This window comes from Eucyclogobius newberryi, unplaced genomic scaffold, assembly GCF_026437365.1.
Source record: "Eucyclogobius newberryi isolate DKJ021-1_F unplaced genomic scaffold, fEucNew1.0.hap1 SCAF_128, whole genome shotgun sequence".
Lineage (NCBI taxonomy): Eukaryota > Metazoa > Chordata > Actinopteri > Gobiiformes > Gobiidae > Eucyclogobius > Eucyclogobius newberryi.
Genome location: NW_027315755.1, coordinates 186,158 through 202,500, shown reverse-complemented (window position 1 = coordinate 202,500; position 16,343 = coordinate 186,158). Strand labels below are relative to the sequence as shown.

Here is a 16,343-nt window from a genome sequence, read left to right as displayed (position 1 = left end):
GTCAAAATTGGGATATCTCAATGAAAAACTTCTTTTTTTTTTTTTTTTTTTTTTTTGACAGGTGAAAAAGTGTGAAAATGCTCACAGCACCTGGTATTCCCAGGCGGTCTCCCATCCAAGTACTAACCAGGCCCAACCCTGCTTGGCTTCCGAGATCAGACGAGATCGGGCAGGTCCAGGGTGGTATGGCCGTGAGCGAAATGTTCCAGGTCAAAACGGCCTTTTTTATATCAAACACTGTCTTCTCGTGAAGAGTACCTTCACGCCACTTGCTCGGTCAAAATTGGGATATCTCAATGAAAAACTTCTTTTTTTTTTTTTTTTTTTTTTTTGACAGGTGAAAAAGTGTGAAAATGCTCACAGCACCTGGTATTCCCAGGCGGTCTCCCATCCAAGTACTAACCAGGCCCAACCCTGCTTGGCTTCCGAGATCAGACGAGATCGGGCAGGTCCAGGGTGGTATGGCCGTGAGCGAAATGTTCCAGGTCAAAACGGCCTTTTTTATATCAAACACTGTCTTTTCGTGAAGAGTACCTTCACGCCACTTGCTCGGTCAAAATTGGGATATCTCAATGAAAAACTTCTTTTTTTTTTTTTTTTTTTTTTTGACAGGTGAAAAAGTGTGAAAATGCTCACAGCACCTGGTATTCCCAGGCGGTCTCCCATCCAAGTACTAACCAGGCCCAACCCTGCTTGGCTTCCGAGATCAGACGAGATCGGGCTGGTCCAGGGTGGTATGGCCGTGAGCGAAATGTTCCAGGTCAAAACGGCCTTTTTTATATCAAACACTGTCTTTTCGTGAAGAGTACCTTCACGCCACTTGCTCGGTCAAAATTGGGATATCTCAATGAAAAACTTCTTTTTTTTTTTTTTTTTTTTTTTTGACAGGTGAAAAAGTGTGAAAATGCTCACAGCACCTGGTATTCCCAGGCGGTCTCCCATCCAAGTACTAACCAGGCCCAACCCTGCTTGGCTTCCGAGATCAGACGAGATCGGGCTGGTCCAGGCTGGTATGGCCGTGAGCGAAATGTTCCAGGTCAAAACGGCCTTTTTTATATCAAACACTGTCTTTTCGTGAAGAGTACCTTCACGCCACTTGCTCGGTCAAAATTGGGATATCTCAATGAAAAACTTCTTTTTTTTTTTTTTTTTTTTTTTGACAGGTGAAAAAGTGTGAAAATGCTCACAGCACCTGGTATTCCCAGGCGGTCTCCCATCCAAGTACTAACCAGGCCCAACCCTGCTTGGCTTCCGAGATCAGACGAGATCGGGCTGGTCCAGGGTGGTATGGCCGTGAGCGAAATGTTCCAGGTCAAAACGGCCTTTTTTATATCAAACACTGTCTTTTCGTGAAGAGTACCTTCACGCCACTTGCTCGGTCAAAATTGGGATATCTCAATGAAAAACTTCTTTTTTTTTTTTTTTTTTTTTTTTGACAGGTGAAAAAGTGTGAAAATGCTCACAGCACCTGGTATTCCCAGGCGGTCTCCCATCCAAGTACTAACCAGGCCCAACCCTGCTTGGCTTCCGAGATCAGACGAGATCGGGCTGGTCCAGGGTGGTATGGCCGTGAGCGAAATGTTCCAGGTCAAAACGGCCTTTTTTATATCAAACACTGTCTTTTCGTGAAGAGTACCTTCACGCCACTTGCTCGGTCAAAATTGGGATATCTCAATGAAAAACTTCTTTTTTTTTTTTTTTTTTTTTTTTGACAGGTGAAAAAGTGTGAAAATGCTCACAGCACCTGGTATTCCCAGGCGGTCTCCCATCCAAGTACTAACCAGGCCCAACCCTGCTTGGCTTCCGAGATCAGACGAGATCGGGCTGGTCCAGGGTGGTATGGCCGTGAGCGAAATGTTCCAGGTCAAAACGGCCTTTTTTATATCAAACACTGTCTTTTCGTGAAGAGTACCTTCACGCCACTTGCTCGGTCAAAATTGGGATATCTCAATGAAAAACTTCTTTTTTTTTTTTTTTTTTTTTTTTGACAGGTGAAAAAGTGTGAAAATGCTCACAGCACCTGGTATTCCCAGGCGGTCTCCCATCCAAGTACTAACCAGGCCCAACCCTGCTTGGCTTCCGAGATCAGACGAGATCGGGCAGGTCCAGGGTGGTATGGCCGTGAGCGAAATGTTCCAGGTCAAAACGGCCTTTTTTATATCAAACACTGTCTTCTCGTGAAGAGTACCTTCACGCCACTTGCTCGGTCAAAATTGGGATATCTCAATGAAAAACTTCTTTTTTTTTTTTTTTTTTTTTTTGACAGGTGAAAAAGTGTGAAAATGCTCACAGCACCTGGTATTCCCAGGCGGTCTCCCATCCAAGTACTAACCAGGCCCAACCCTGCTTGGCTTCCGAGATCAGACGAGATCGGGCAGGTCCAGGGTGGTATGGCCGTGAGCGAAATGTTCCAGGTCAAAACGGCCTTTTTTATATCAAACACTGTCTTTTCGTGAAGAGTACCTTCACGCCACTTGCTCGGTCAAAATTGGGATATCTCAATGAAAAACTTCTTTTTTTTTTTTTTTTTTTTTTTTGACAGGTGAAAAAGTGTGAAAATGCTCACAGCACCTGGTATTCCCAGGCGGTCTCCCATCCAAGTACTAACCAGGCCCAACCCTGCTTGGCTTCCGAGATCAGACGAGATCGGGCAGGTCCAGGGTGGTATGGCCGTGAGCGAAATGTTCCAGGTCAAAACGGCCTTTTTTATATCAAACACTGTCTTTTCGTGAAGAGTACCTTCACGCCACTTGCTCGGTCAAAATTGGGATATCTCAATGAAAAACTTCTTTTTTTTTTTTTTTTTTTTTTTTGACAGGTGAAAAAGTGTGAAAATGCTCACAGCACCTGGTATTCCCAGGCGGTCTCCCATCCAAGTACTAACCAGGCCCAACCCTGCTTGGCTTCCGAGATCAGACGAGATCGGGCTGGTCTTTTTTTTTTTTTTTTTTTTTATCTTTTATTATCAAAAACATCTTAAAACAAGTATTTACATATATTTACATGAATGTACAGACATACATGACACACAAGGGCAAGGGAATAGGATACACAAGGGCAGGGGGAGACGAGACAAAAAAATTACAGAAAATCAAACACACAATCATTCTCCAAACATTCTTCAGTGATGGGGGGTGATGCCGTGGTTGGGGGGGGTGATGCCGGGGTCAGAAGAGGATGTCCAGGTTTCCAGAGGGTGTGAGGTGGATCAGGGTGTTGTGGGGGACGAGGTGGGTGATGAACCGGTGCTCTGCTGCCATGTGGAGGTGTCGGAGGTGTGCGGCCAAGAGTCCTTTGAAGATGGGCCAGGGTGCTGCTGTTTTATTGTCACGGAGATGGATGTTCCTGTTGAGATATAATGTGTACCGGGCTATGGAGAGGGTTAGTCGGGCGAGATGGGTGTTGGCTCCAGAGCGACTCTGTCCGGGACCAAAGAGGAGGAGCCAGGGCTCCTGGTCGTCCCCTCCTAGGGCCGCCGGCGGTGGGAGCCTCCAGGACAGCCTCCGAGCGAGGAGGTCCTGCAGTCGGGACCAGAACGGGCGGACGGCCGGGCAGGTGTACAGCATGTGCTCCAGGGTCTCGGGGGGTCCGTGGCACACGGGGCAGTCCGCAGCGTAGCTGTCGGGAAGAAATGCGTGCAGTGCTGCGGATGTAAAGACGATCCTGTGTCTAAATCTGAAGTCAAAATGACCTACGTTATGTGGGGTGTACCAATTAAAGATGTTGGCCCAGATGGTTGCGATGGTGCGTGCGGGGAATGTTAATGACCATTTGTGTTCCGAGGCGGGACGCCCGAGCACTCCCGGCAACAACAACTGATACAGGATGCGGGTGGGTAGGTCTGTGAAAATCCTAAACCTCCCCGTGCTAACAAATACATTAAAATTCAACTTACCTGTCGTGCTCCCCATTTGGCCCAAAGTGCTTCCCCAATGCCTGACCAGATTCCTGTTAAAAATACTTACCATACCACTAATATACTTTTTCCTAAACACTTTACCTGCTAACCTAAAACACTTCCCTATATAATCTACACTAAAATTACCTTTCACGTCAAATACCTTACCTACATATTCCAGCCCAGCCTCCTCCATCGCCCCACTGATCATGCACTCGCGCTTCCCGGGGGGAGCGGAGAGCAAGTCAGGGTTATGACGGAGGGGCATGTGCGCGAGACCCTCACCGCTGTCTGGAACCGCCACAGTCAGGGGCCTGAAAGTCCTCCACGCCTCCAAGAGTTCCCTCTCGAAGGGGGGGAGGCCTTCCAGGACCGAAACAGGGGGCAACAAACACAAATTATAAACACCAAACTTACCTAGACTATTAACAAACTCACCTATATAATCCTTCCATGGAGCATCTACCTCAACGTCTAGAAATTTCCGAATTGTTTTCAGCCTGAAGGCCTTCTTCCTTAACTCTAAATCTGCTAACTTTAAACCTCCCTGATCGTACTCACCTATCATAACCTTATGTGCAATAAAGCCCCTCTCACGATTCCACAAAAAGTGGTTTATCACTAACCTTAATTTGTTAGCATAGACCCCCGGCAGGCCGTACACGGAGAGTGCATGGTTCAACATGGACATGCACAAAGAATTTACAACTAAGACTTTACCTTTTAATGTCAGATTACGACGTCTCCAAAAATTCAAGCGCGCTGTAATTTTCTCGCACAAAGGCGACCAAAGTGCAGTACGACACGCCTCCTCGTCTCTGCCCAGGGGGACGCCGAGGACCTTGTAGGAGTCCCCGGCCTCCCGGAGCTGGACAGGGAGAGGAACAGGCGTGACGCTGCCGCAAAATTTAACCGTGGTTTTATCGAAATTGATTTTGGCCCCTGAAGCGAGGCCGTAAACATTGAGCACGTGGAGAGAGGCGTTCAGGCTCTCCACGTCTCGGAGGATCAGATTCGTGTCATCTGCGTACTGAAAAATTTTGACTTCCCTACCCGCAGGCGTGGTCAGTCCCCTCACCGCCGCGTCCGCCCTCAACATGGCCGCCAAAGGCTCAGCGGCGATGCTGTAGAGGAGCGACGAGAGGGGACAGCCCTGCCTGACTGATCTTTTTAAGGGGAAAGAGTCAGTTAGAAACCCGTTGACTTTGACCTTACTGACCGCAAAGGAATAGATGAGCTGTAGCCAATTAACAAACCGTTCACCGAAACCTAACTTACCTAATACAGTCCAGAGGAACGAATGCTCAACTCTGTCGAACGCCTTGTTAAAGTCTACACTAACGTGAATACCACCGGTCGCGTGCATCTGCCGAAGGAGATATCTCAGAGACAAAACTGTGTCTGAGATGTCCCTCCCGGGGACGCTGTAGGCCTGCGAGGGGTGTATGACGGATCCAATCACACGCTTTAACCTACCTGCTAATACCTTTGCTAAAATTTTATAGTCTACGTTCAAAAGGCTAATGGGCCTGTAGTTGGCGAGGCTGCTCCTGTCGCCCTTCTTAAAAAGCAGAGTGACGACACTCATCGCAAAACCATCGCCAACTCTACTCTCACTCTCAAAATCCTGATATAATAGGAGTAGGATCGGAGCTAACCTGGAAGCGAAACGCTTGAAAAACTCACAGGTTAGTCCGTCCTCTCCGGGGCTTTTCCCTGTATTTAAACTCTTGACTGCAGCCTCTATCTCCATGAGAGACAGAGGCGCGTCGCACAGCTCCCTATCCTCCCTGCTCAGTGTGCGCTCCAGAGCACCTACAGCCTGGTCTAAAGCCTGCTCTGCCACTCCGTCTGAACTAAAAAGCCTACTATAGAAATCCTGCGCTGTCTCTAAAACCTCACTTACCTCGGAAACAATCTTACCTGTCTTATCTATCAACTTATCTATGTGCATCTTTCCCTGTGTAACCTTCTCACAGCCGAAGAAGAACGCTGTCGAGCGTTCTCCCTCGACTGTGTGTCTGGCTTTTGCCCTCAAAATTGCACCCTGACACCTACTTACCTCCAGCTGCTCCAGCTCAGCGCGCACCACCAGGTACTCTGGATCCACAGGGCCAGTGGTGGAAGCTGCGCCCTGGTCCAGGACCTGCAGGCGCTGGCGGAGAGCGGTCTCCCTCCTGGTCGACAGCCACGCCTTGTGTTTGCTGTAATTGACACAGAGCTTTTTAATGCGTGTTTTTGCCGTCGGCCACCAATCGACCACGCTGTCGATCAGCTCCAGCTCCATGTCAAATACATCAAACAAAAAGTCCATTTTCCTACAAAAAGTTTCATCACCGAGGATGGAGCTGTTTAGGACCCACAGTCCTCCATTCCTCGGTGATGAAACTAACCCAAAATAAATATCTAAAGTGGAGTGATCACTCAAGCCTGACCACTTGTAGGAAGCACCACTGACTCTCTGTGCCAGGTCTGAGGAGGCAAAACAGAGGTCAATGCGGGACTGCTTCAGGACGCCCTGGACGACCTGCCGCCTGGAGAAATCCTTCAGGAAGGGGTGGACGAACCGCCACACCTCCGTCAGGTTCCTGCTGGCGGCTTCTTCCAACAGGGCTGTCCTGGCAGTGCTGTTTTTAAAAGAGTTGTTAATGCCGATGTCTGTCTTGCAAAGTGTTGTATTAAAGTCACCGATTATGATTGTATTGTCGTTCGCAAAGCGAAATATTTTTTTGAAGAATTGCCTCCTCAGACCATCATCGTTCGGGGCGTAGATGTTAATTAGTCTGAACTTCACTGTGTCCGTGAAGTCCAGGACCAGGAAGGAGCCCTCTGGGTCGGCGTGTACCAGGGTGGGTTGGCCTAAGACACCAGGCCTCACCACCGTGGCCACACCGCGCGAGCACGCCGTGCCCAGGGCCCAAAATACAGAGCCTACTCCCATGCTCCGCACTTGTTGCGCGTGGCTGACATCCCAGTGCGTTTCTTGGATGCAGAGCACGTCCCACTTGGAAAAGTGTAACGCGCTCTGCATCCGCACTGGGCTCCGCAGGCCGCCTGCGTTCCAAGAGGACAAGGAGAACGCCATTAAGAGGAGACTTTGGAGGATGTAACCCATCTTTTATTTAGACTTCTTTTTGGCGCCCGTCGCATCCGACTGCCACACTCTTTTTCTGACTTCACGGGTGGAGAAATCCATGAAGTCATCATTAAAAACAGTCTCGAGCTCACCTCGTGGGGCAGAGCTGCGTGTGGAGGATGGTGGGTTGATGGAGCTTTCTGCTGGCGCTTTTGAAGTGGTTGGAACGGAGGAGGCAGAGCCGCTCTCAGCAGCAGCGCCCTCTCCGTCTCCTGCCACCTGCTTCCTGCGTCTTGCCCCTTTCTTATCCTTCTTCTCCACCTGTCCCCTCTTACCACCGTCCGACTGGAGCTTGGGATCATCACCCAGCCCTGTGGTGATGTCCCCCCCTTTGGAGGTAAGATGCGGGGCCTGTCCCGCACCCATCCTCCTCCCGGGTTCAGCCTCTTCCTCCACGGGCTTAGGAGTTGGACCCTCACGAGTCCCCTCCCTCTGGTCAGGAGGAGCAGTTTGTCCTGCTCCCACCTTCCCAGACGCCAGCGCTGAGCCGAGCACCATCTCCAGTGCGACGGACGCCTCCTCGTCTGAGGAGTCAGAGGAGCAAGAGGAGCCAGACACCTCTGGCTCCCCTGACTCCTCCACAGCCTCCTCCTCCAAAAACTCCTCTACTTCGGAGAGAGCAGTTGCGGGCACGTTCTGGGCCACGTCACTGCTCTCTCCTCCAATGGCGTCCTCCCTGTCCTCCCCTCTGTCCTCCCCTCTGTCCTCCTCTCTGTCACCCGCACCACACGGACATAAGTGGCGGAACATGCGGCACTCTCTGCACTTCGGGGCCCGCTGCGCGACGCACTCGCGCGCGTAATGCCCCTGGCTCCCGCAGTTGCGGCACAGAAAGTCAGGGCACTCCCTCAGAATATGGCCAGGCTGGAGACACCCCCTACACACCCGCACCTGCCTGTCGTGTATTACCCTGAAGTACTCGGGGCCCCCCGCGGTGTCAAACCTGACAGAATACGGTAAGGACTGCACCGTGTCCGTGAACCTTACCCGTACAAACCTGGTGCCGTCCGCCACGTTCGTCCCCGGCCACATTCTCCTCCTCACCTCGGAGACCGCAGAGACCCCCCAGGCGTAGAGCTTGGCCAGGATCTCCTCGTCCTCGATATAAGCCGGCAGCCCCATGAAGGACACGACCAGCTCATCCACCGAGATGTCACGGGCGTGAACCCTGACTCCTCCAATGCAGTACCCGTCCAGGAGCCGCTCCTTCGCTTTAGTGGTACTGACGGTTACTTCATATTTGTCCTTCGAGATGAGTCTGCACGCTACTATGGAGCCGCACACCTCCTGAGTCGATTTCAAAAAAGCTAGTGGCGTGATTTGTGCTCCCTCCGTCAACTCCAACACCACAGTGAGTTCTTTCATAAATTTCATTCTTCTTTCTTCGTTCTTTCTATTATTTACAGATTCTTTCAAACTTTGTCTTGCCTTTGTCGTGTCCATTCCAGTGTCCGATGCCGTGTTGTCCGTCCTTTGAGCCATGCTCACAAAAAACAAAAAATCCACCTCCCAGTAAGTTTACTGGGAGGGGAACAAACAAAAGAACTGAAAAAAGTAAATGAAAATGACCAAAATAACGATTAAAAACTCAAAAAAAAACTCCCAAACCTCCAGCTCCAGACCATGCAGCACACCACAAATTGCACGCACCTGCACTGATTGCAAAGGGGCTGGTCCAGGGTGGTATGGCCGTGAGCGAAATGTTCCAGGTCAAAACGGCCTTTTTTATATCAAACACTGTCTTTTCGTGAAGAGTACCTTCACGCCACTTGCTCGGTCAAAATTGGGATATCTCAATGAAAAACTTCTTTTTTTTTTTTTTCTTTTTTTTTTTTTTGACAGGTGAAAAAGTGTGAAAATGCTCACAGCACCTGGTATTCCCAGGCGGTCTCCCATCCAAGTACTAACCAGGCCCAACCCTGCTTGGCTTCCGAGATCAGACGAGATCGGGCTGGTCCAGGGTGGTATGGCCGTGAGCGAAATGTTCCAGGTCAAAACGGCCTTTTTTATATCAAACACTGTCTTTTCGTGAAGAGTACCTTCACGCCACTTGCTCGGTCAAAATTGGGATATCTCAATGAAAAACTTCTTTTTTTTTTCTTTTTTTTTTTTTGACAGGTGAAAAAGTGTGAAAATGCTCACAGCACCTGGTATTCCCAGGCGGTCTCCCATCCAAGTACTAACCAGGCCCAACCCTGCTTGGCTTCCGAGATCAGACGAGATCGGGCAGGTCCAGGGTGGTATGGCCGTGAGCGAAATGTTCCAGGTCAAAACGGCCTTTTTTATATCAAACACTGTCTTTTCGTGAAGAGTACCTTCACGCCACTTGCTCGGTCAAAATTGGGATATCTCAATGAAAAACTTCTTTTTTTTTTTTTTTTTTTTTTTTGACAGGTGAAAAAGTGTGAAAATGCTCACAGCACCTGGTATTCCCAGGCGGTCTCCCATCCAAGTACTAACCAGGCCCAACCCTGCTTGGCTTCCGAGATCAGACGAGATCGGGCTGGTCCAGGCTGGTATGGCCGTGAGCGAAATGTTCCAGGTCAAAACGGCCTTTTTTATATCAAACACTGTCTTTTCGTGAAGAGTACCTTCACGCCACTTGCTCGGTCAAAATTGGGATATCTCAATGAAAAACTTCTTTTTTTTTTTTTTTTTTTTTTTTGACAGGTGAAAAAGTGTGAAAATGCTCACAGCACCTGGTATTCCCAGGCGGTCTCCCATCCAAGTACTAACCAGGCCCAACCCTGCTTGGCTTCCGAGATCAGACGAGATCGGGCTGGTCCAGGCTGGTATGGCCGTGAGCGAAATGTTCCAGGTCAAAACGGCCTTTTTTATATCAAACACTGTCTTTTCGTGAAGAGTACCTTCACGCCACTTGCTCGGTCAAAATTGGGATATCTCAATGAAAAACTTCTTTTTTTTTTTTTTTTTTTTTTTTGACAGGTGAAAAAGTGTGAAAATGCTCACAGCACCTGGTATTCCCAGGCGGTCTCCCATCCAAGTACTAACCAGGCCCAACCCTGCTTGGCTTCCGAGATCAGACGAGATCGGGCTGGTCCAGGGTGGTATGGCCGTGAGCGAAATGTTCCAGGTCAAAACGGCCTTTTTTATATCAAACACTGTCTTTTCGTGAAGAGTACCTTCACGCCACTTGCTCGGTCAAAATTGGGATATCTCAATGAAAAACTTCTTTTTTTTTTTTTTTTTTTTTTTTGACAGGTGAAAAAGTGTGAAAATGCTCACAGCACCTGGTATTCCCAGGCGGTCTCCCATCCAAGTACTAACCAGGCCCAACCCTGCTTGGCTTCCGAGATCAGACGAGATCGGGCTGGTCCAGGCTGGTATGGCCGTGAGCGAAATGTTCCAGGTCAAAACGGCCTTTTTTATATCAAACACTGTCTTTTCGTGAAGAGTACCTTCACGCCACTTGCTCGGTCAAAATTGGGATATCTCAATGAAAAACTTCTTTTTTTTTTTTTTTTTTTTTTTTGACAGGTGAAAAAGTGTGAAAATGCTCACAGCACCTGGTATTCCCAGGCGGTCTCCCATCCAAGTACTAACCAGGCCCAACCCTGCTTGGCTTCCGAGATCAGACGAGATCGGGCTGGTCCAGGCTGGTATGGCCGTGAGCGAAATGTTCCAGGTCAAAACGGCCTTTTTTATATCAAACACTGTCTTTTCGTGAAGAGTACCTTCACGCCACTTGCTCGGTCAAAATTGGGATATCTCAATGAAAAACTTCTTTTTTTTTTTTTTTTTTTTTTTTGACAGGTGAAAAAGTGTGAAAATGCTCACAGCACCTGGTATTCCCAGGCGGTCTCCCATCCAAGTACTAACCAGGCCCAACCCTGCTTGGCTTCCGAGATCAGACGAGATCGGGCTGGTCCAGGGTGGTATGGCCGTGAGCGAAATGTTCCAGGTCAAAACGGCCTTTTTTATATCAAACACTGTCTTTTCGTGAAGAGTACCTTCACGCCACTTGCTCGGTCAAAATTGGGATATCTCAATGAAAAACTTCTTTTTTTTTTTTTTTTTTTTTTTTGACAGGTGAAAAAGTGTGAAAATGCTCACAGCACCTGGTATTCCCAGGCGGTCTCCCATCCAAGTACTAACCAGGCCCAACCCTGCTTGGCTTCCGAGATCAGACGAGATCGGGCTGGTCCAGGCTGGTATGGCCGTGAGCGAAATGTTCCAGGTCAAAACGGCCTTTTTTATATCAAACACTGTCTTTTCGTGAAGAGTACCTTCACGCCACTTGCTCGGTCAAAATTGGGATATCTCAATGAAAAACTTCTTTTTTTTTTTTTTTTTTTTTTTTGACAGGTGAAAAAGTGTGAAAATGCTCACAGCACCTGGTATTCCCAGGCGGTCTCCCATCCAAGTACTAACCAGGCCCAACCCTGCTTGGCTTCCGAGATCAGACGAGATCGGGCTGGTCCAGGCTGGTATGGCCGTGAGCGAAATGTTCCAGGTCAAAACGGCCTTTTTTATATCAAACACTGTCTTTTCGTGAAGAGTACCTTCACGCCACTTGCTCGGTCAAAATTGGGATATCTCAATGAAAAACTTCTTTTTTTTTTTTTTTTTTTTTTTTGACAGGTGAAAAAGTGTGAAAATGCTCACAGCACCTGGTATTCCCAGGCGGTCTCCCATCCAAGTACTAACCAGGCCCAACCCTGCTTGGCTTCCGAGATCAGACGAGATCGGGCTGGTCCAGGCTGGTATGGCCGTGAGCGAAATGTTCCAGGTCAAAACGGCCTTTTTTATATCAAACACTGTCTTTTCGTGAAGAGTACCTTCACGCCACTTGCTCGGTCAAAATTGGGATATCTCAATGAAAAACTTCTTTTTTTTTTTTTTTTTTTTTTTTGACAGGTGAAAAAGTGTGAAAATGCTCACAGCACCTGGTATTCCCAGGCGGTCTCCCATCCAAGTACTAACCAGGCCCAACCCTGCTTGGCTTCCGAGATCAGACGAGATCGGGCTGGTCCAGGCTGGTATGGCCGTGAGCGAAATGTTCCAGGTCAAAACGGCCTTTTTTATATCAAACACTGTCTTTTCGTGAAGAGTACCTTCACGCCACTTGCTCGGTCAAAATTGGGATATCTCAATGAAAAACTTCTTTTTTTTTTTTTTTTTTTTTTTGACAGGTGAAAAAGTGTGAAAATGCTCACAGCACCTGGTATTCCCAGGCGGTCTCCCATCCAAGTACTAACCAGGCCCAACCCTGCTTGGCTTCCGAGATCAGACGAGATCGGGCTGGTCCAGGGTGGTATGGCCGTGAGCGAAATGTTCCAGGTCAAAACGGCCTTTTTTATATCAAACACTGTCTTTTCGTGAAGAGTACCTTCACGCCACTTGCTCGGTCAAAATTGGGATATCTCAATGAAAAACTTCTTTTTTTTTTTTTTTTTGACAGGTGAAAAAGTGTGAAAATGCTCACAGCACCTGGTATTCCCAGGCGGTCTCCCATCCAAGTACTAACCAGGCCCAACCCTGCTTGGCTTCCGAGATCAGACGAGATCGGGCTGGTCCAGGGTGGTATGGCCGTGAGCGAAATGTTCCAGGTCAAAACGGCCTTTTTTATATCAAACACTGTCTTTTCGTGAAGAGTACCTTCACGCCACTTGCTCGGTCAAAATTGGGATATCTCAATGAAAAACTTCTTTTTTTTTTTTGACGGGTGAAAAAGTGTGAAAATGCTCACAGCACCTGGTATTCCCAGGCGGTGTTCCATCCAAGTACTAACAAGGCCCAACCCCGCTTGGCTTCCGAGATCAAACGAGATCGGGCTGTTCCAGGGTGGTATGGCCGTGAGCGAAATGTTCCAGGTCAAAACTCGTATAAATGGCTTTTTTTGCATCAAACACTGTCTTTTCGTGAAGAGTACCTTCACGCCACTTGCTCGGTCAAAATTGGGATATCTCAATGAAAAACTTCTTTTTTTTTTTTTTTTTTTTTTTTTGACAGGTGAAAAAGTGTGAAAATGCTCACAGCACCTGGTATTCCCAGGCGGTCTCCCATCCAAGTACTAACCAGGCCCAACCCTGCTTGGCTTCCGAGATCAGACGAGATCGGGCTGGTCTTTTTTTTTTTTTTTTATCTTTTATTATCAAAAACATCTTAAAACAAGTATTTACATATATTTACATGAATGTACAGACATACATGACACACAAGGGCAAGGGAATGGGATACACAAGGGCAGGGGGAGACGAGACAAAAATTTACAGAAAATCAAACACACAATCATTCTCCAAACATTCTTCAGTGATGGGGGGTGATGCCGTGGTTGGGGGGGGTGATGCCGGGGTCAGAAGAGGATGTCCAGGTTTCCAGAGGGTGTGAGGTGGATCAGGGTGTTGTGGGGGACGAGGTGGGTGATGAACCGGTGCTCTGCTGCCATGTGGAGGTGTCGGAGGTGTGCGGCCAAGAGTCCTTTGAAGATGGGCCAGGGTGCTGCTGTTTTATTGTCACGGAGATGGATGTTCCTGTTGAGATATAATGTGTACCGGGCTATGGAGAGGGTTAGTCGGGCGAGATGGGTGTTGGCTCCAGAGCGACTCTGTCCGGGACCAAAGAGGAGGAGCCAGGGCTCCTGGTCGTCCCCTCCTAGGGCCGCCGGCGGTGGGAGCCTCCAGGACAGCCTCCGAGCGAGGAGGTCCTGCAGTCGGGACCAGAACGGGCGGACGGCCGGGCAGGTGTACAGCATGTGCTCCAGGGTCTCGGGGGGTCCGTGGCACACGGGGCAGTCCGCAGCGTAGCTGTCGGGAAGAAATGCGTGCAGTGCTGCGGATGTAAAGACGATCCTGTGTCTAAATCTGAAGTCAAAATGACCTACGTTATGTGGGGTGTACCAATTAAAGATGTTGGCCCAGATGGTTGCGATGGTGCGTGCGGGGAATGTTAATGACCATTTGTGTTCCGAGGCGGGACGCCCGAGCACTCCCGGCAACAACAACTGATACAGGATGCGGGTGGGTAGGTCTGTGAAAATCCTAAACCTCCCCGTGCTAACAAATACATTAAAATTCAACTTACCTGTCGTGCTCCCCATTTGGCCCAAAGTGCTTCCCCAATGCCTGACCAGATTCCTGTTAAAAATACTTACCATACCACTAATATACTTTCTCCTAAACACTTTACCTGCTAACCTAAAACACTTCCCTATGTAATCTACACTAAAATTACCTTTCACGTCAAATACCTTACCTACATATTCCAGCCCAGCCTCCTCCATCGCCCCACTGATCATGCACTCGCGCTTCCCGGGGGGAGCGGAGAGCAAGTCAGGGTTATGACGGAGGGGCATGTGCGCGAGACCCTCACCGCTGTCTGGAACCGCCACAGTCAGGGGCCTGAAAGTCCTCCACGCCTCCAAGAGTTCCCTCTCGAAGGGGGGGAGGCCCTCCAGGACCGAAACAGGGGGCAACAAACACAAATTATAAACACCAAACTTACCTAGACTATTAACAAACTCACCTATATAATCCTTCCATGGAGCATCTACCTCAACGTCTAGAAATTTCCGAATTGTTTTCAGCCTGAAGGCCTTCTTCCTTAACTCTAAATCTGCTAACTTTAAACCTCCCTGATCGTACTCACCTATCATAACCTTATGTGCAATAAAGCCCCTCTCACGATTCCACAAAAAGTGGTTTATCACTAACCTTAATTTGTTAGCATAGACCCCCGGCAGGCCGTACACGGAGAGTGCATGGTTCAACATGGACATGCACAAAGAATTTACAACTAAGACTTTACCTTTTAATGTCAGATTACGACGTCTCCAAAAATTCAAGCGCGCTGTAATTTTCTCGCACAAAGGCGACCAAAGTGCAGTACGACACGCCTCCTCGTCTCTGCCCAGGGGGACGCCGAGGACCTTGTAGGAGTCCCCCGCCTCCCGGAGCTGGACAGGGAGAGGAACAGGCGTGACGCTGCCGCAAAATTTAACCGTGGTTTTATCGAAATTGATTTTGGCCCCTGAAGCGAGGCCGTAAACATTGAGCACGTGGAGAGAGGCGTTCAGGCTCTCCACGTCTCGGAGGATCAGATTCGTGTCATCTGCGTACTGAAAAATTTTGACTTCCCTACCCGCAGGCGTGGTCAGTCCCCTCACCGCCGCGTCCGCCCTCAACATGGCCGCCAAAGGCTCAGCGGCGATGCTGTAGAGGAGCGACGAGAGGGGACAGCCCTGCCTGACTGATCTTTTTAAGGGGAAAGAGTCAGTTAGAAACCCGTTGACTTTGACCTTACTGACCGCAAAGGAATAGATGAGCTGTAGCCAATTAACAAACCGTTCGCCGAAACCTAACTTACCTAATACAGTCCAGAGGAACGAATGCTCAACTCTGTCGAACGCCTTGTTAAAGTCTACACTAACGTGAATACCACCGGTCGCGTGCATCTGCCGAAGGAGATATCTCAGAGACAAAACTGTGTCTGAGATGTCCCTCCCGGGGACGCTGTAGGCCTGCGAGGGGTGTATGACGGATCCAATCACACGCTTTAACCTACCTGCTAATACCTTTGCTAAAATTTTATAGTCTACGTTCAAAAGGCTAATGGGCCTGTAGTTGGCGAGGCTGCTCCTGTCGCCCTTCTTAAAAAGCAGAGTGACGACACTCATCGCAAAACCATCGCCAACTCTACTCTCACTCTCAAAATCCTGATATAATAGGAGTAGGATCGGAGCTAACCTGGAAGCGAAACGCTTGAAAAACTCACAGGTTAGTCCGTCCTCTCCGGGGCTTTTCCCTGTATTTAAACTCTTGACTGCAGCCTCTATCTCCATGAGAGACAGAGGCGCGTCGCACAGCTCCCTATCCTCCCTGCTCAGTGTGCGCTCCAGAGCACCTACAGCCTGGTCTAAAGCCTGCTCTGCCACTCCGTCTGAACTAAAAAGCCTACTATAGAAATCCTGCGCTGTCTCTAAAACCTCACTTACCTCGGAAACAATCTTACCTGTCTTATCTATCAACTTATCTATGTGCATCTTTCCCTGTGTAACCTTCTCACAGCCGAAGAAGAACGCTGTCGAGCGTTCTCCTTCGACTGTGTGTCTGGCTTTTGCCCTCAAAATTGCACCCTGACACCTACTTACCTCCAGCTGCTCCAGCTCAGCGCGCACCACCAGGTACTCTGGATCCACAGGGCCAGTGGTGGAAGCTGCGCCCTGGTCCAGGACCTGCAGGCGCTGGCGGAGAGCGGTCTCCCTCCTGGTCGACAGCCACGCCTTGTGTTTGCTGTAATTGACACAGAGCTTTTTAATGCGTGTTTTTGCCGTCGGCCACCAATCGACCA

General features: G+C 49.0%; 24 non-coding genes and 1 pseudogene across 24 annotated transcripts; all 25 read right to left on the bottom strand.

Moving 5' to 3' along the window:
• Nucleotides 1-78: 78 nt before the first annotated feature.
• On the bottom strand, nt 79-197 carry LOC140357545 (5S ribosomal RNA). The gene has a single exon (XR_011926630.1). It is a non-coding gene; the product is annotated as a 5S ribosomal RNA (ribosomal RNA).
• A 157-nt stretch (nt 198-354) lies between these two features.
• Nucleotides 355-473, bottom strand: LOC140357544 (5S ribosomal RNA). The gene has a single exon (XR_011926629.1). It is a non-coding gene; the product is annotated as a 5S ribosomal RNA (ribosomal RNA).
• A 156-nt stretch (nt 474-629) lies between these two features.
• Nucleotides 630-748, bottom strand: LOC140357238 (5S ribosomal RNA). Its single transcript, XR_011926408.1, has one exon. It is a non-coding gene; the product is annotated as a 5S ribosomal RNA (ribosomal RNA).
• A 157-nt stretch (nt 749-905) lies between these two features.
• On the bottom strand, nt 906-1,024 carry LOC140357429 (5S ribosomal RNA). The gene has a single exon (XR_011926589.1). It is a non-coding gene; the product is annotated as a 5S ribosomal RNA (ribosomal RNA).
• A 156-nt stretch (nt 1,025-1,180) lies between these two features.
• On the bottom strand, nt 1,181-1,299 carry LOC140357237 (5S ribosomal RNA). Its single transcript, XR_011926407.1, has one exon. It is a non-coding gene; the product is annotated as a 5S ribosomal RNA (ribosomal RNA).
• Nucleotides 1,300-1,456: 157 nt separating this feature from the next.
• On the bottom strand, nt 1,457-1,575 carry LOC140357236 (5S ribosomal RNA). The gene has a single exon (XR_011926406.1). It is a non-coding gene; the product is annotated as a 5S ribosomal RNA (ribosomal RNA).
• A 157-nt stretch (nt 1,576-1,732) lies between these two features.
• On the bottom strand, nt 1,733-1,851 carry LOC140357235 (5S ribosomal RNA). Its single transcript, XR_011926405.1, has one exon. It is a non-coding gene; the product is annotated as a 5S ribosomal RNA (ribosomal RNA).
• A 157-nt stretch (nt 1,852-2,008) lies between these two features.
• Nucleotides 2,009-2,127, bottom strand: LOC140357543 (5S ribosomal RNA). The gene has a single exon (XR_011926628.1). It is a non-coding gene; the product is annotated as a 5S ribosomal RNA (ribosomal RNA).
• Nucleotides 2,128-2,283: 156 nt separating this feature from the next.
• On the bottom strand, nt 2,284-2,402 carry LOC140357539 (5S ribosomal RNA). Its single transcript, XR_011926627.1, has one exon. It is a non-coding gene; the product is annotated as a 5S ribosomal RNA (ribosomal RNA).
• A 157-nt stretch (nt 2,403-2,559) lies between these two features.
• Nucleotides 2,560-2,678, bottom strand: LOC140357527 (5S ribosomal RNA). The gene has a single exon (XR_011926626.1). It is a non-coding gene; the product is annotated as a 5S ribosomal RNA (ribosomal RNA).
• Nucleotides 2,679-8,893: 6,215 nt separating this feature from the next.
• Nucleotides 8,894-9,012, bottom strand: LOC140357233 (5S ribosomal RNA). Its single transcript, XR_011926403.1, has one exon. It is a non-coding gene; the product is annotated as a 5S ribosomal RNA (ribosomal RNA).
• A 157-nt stretch (nt 9,013-9,169) lies between these two features.
• On the bottom strand, nt 9,170-9,288 carry LOC140357516 (5S ribosomal RNA). Its single transcript, XR_011926625.1, has one exon. It is a non-coding gene; the product is annotated as a 5S ribosomal RNA (ribosomal RNA).
• Nucleotides 9,289-9,445: 157 nt separating this feature from the next.
• LOC140357428 (5S ribosomal RNA) lies at nt 9,446-9,564 on the bottom strand. The gene has a single exon (XR_011926588.1). It is a non-coding gene; the product is annotated as a 5S ribosomal RNA (ribosomal RNA).
• A 157-nt stretch (nt 9,565-9,721) lies between these two features.
• On the bottom strand, nt 9,722-9,840 carry LOC140357427 (5S ribosomal RNA). Its single transcript, XR_011926587.1, has one exon. It is a non-coding gene; the product is annotated as a 5S ribosomal RNA (ribosomal RNA).
• A 157-nt stretch (nt 9,841-9,997) lies between these two features.
• Nucleotides 9,998-10,116, bottom strand: LOC140357232 (5S ribosomal RNA). The gene has a single exon (XR_011926402.1). It is a non-coding gene; the product is annotated as a 5S ribosomal RNA (ribosomal RNA).
• A 157-nt stretch (nt 10,117-10,273) lies between these two features.
• On the bottom strand, nt 10,274-10,392 carry LOC140357426 (5S ribosomal RNA). Its single transcript, XR_011926586.1, has one exon. It is a non-coding gene; the product is annotated as a 5S ribosomal RNA (ribosomal RNA).
• A 157-nt stretch (nt 10,393-10,549) lies between these two features.
• Nucleotides 10,550-10,668, bottom strand: LOC140357425 (5S ribosomal RNA). The gene has a single exon (XR_011926585.1). It is a non-coding gene; the product is annotated as a 5S ribosomal RNA (ribosomal RNA).
• A 157-nt stretch (nt 10,669-10,825) lies between these two features.
• LOC140357231 (5S ribosomal RNA) lies at nt 10,826-10,944 on the bottom strand. The gene has a single exon (XR_011926401.1). It is a non-coding gene; the product is annotated as a 5S ribosomal RNA (ribosomal RNA).
• Nucleotides 10,945-11,101: 157 nt separating this feature from the next.
• Nucleotides 11,102-11,220, bottom strand: LOC140357424 (5S ribosomal RNA). Its single transcript, XR_011926584.1, has one exon. It is a non-coding gene; the product is annotated as a 5S ribosomal RNA (ribosomal RNA).
• Nucleotides 11,221-11,377: 157 nt separating this feature from the next.
• Nucleotides 11,378-11,496, bottom strand: LOC140357423 (5S ribosomal RNA). Its single transcript, XR_011926583.1, has one exon. It is a non-coding gene; the product is annotated as a 5S ribosomal RNA (ribosomal RNA).
• A 157-nt stretch (nt 11,497-11,653) lies between these two features.
• LOC140357420 (5S ribosomal RNA) lies at nt 11,654-11,772 on the bottom strand. The gene has a single exon (XR_011926581.1). It is a non-coding gene; the product is annotated as a 5S ribosomal RNA (ribosomal RNA).
• A 157-nt stretch (nt 11,773-11,929) lies between these two features.
• On the bottom strand, nt 11,930-12,048 carry LOC140357419 (5S ribosomal RNA). Its single transcript, XR_011926580.1, has one exon. It is a non-coding gene; the product is annotated as a 5S ribosomal RNA (ribosomal RNA).
• A 156-nt stretch (nt 12,049-12,204) lies between these two features.
• LOC140357230 (5S ribosomal RNA) lies at nt 12,205-12,323 on the bottom strand. Its single transcript, XR_011926400.1, has one exon. It is a non-coding gene; the product is annotated as a 5S ribosomal RNA (ribosomal RNA).
• Nucleotides 12,324-12,473: 150 nt separating this feature from the next.
• On the bottom strand, nt 12,474-12,592 carry LOC140357229 (5S ribosomal RNA). The gene has a single exon (XR_011926399.1). It is a non-coding gene; the product is annotated as a 5S ribosomal RNA (ribosomal RNA).
• Nucleotides 12,593-12,737: 145 nt separating this feature from the next.
• Nucleotides 12,738-12,856, bottom strand: LOC140357532 (5S ribosomal RNA; annotated as a pseudogene).
• Nucleotides 12,857-16,343: the final 3,487 nt, after the last annotated feature.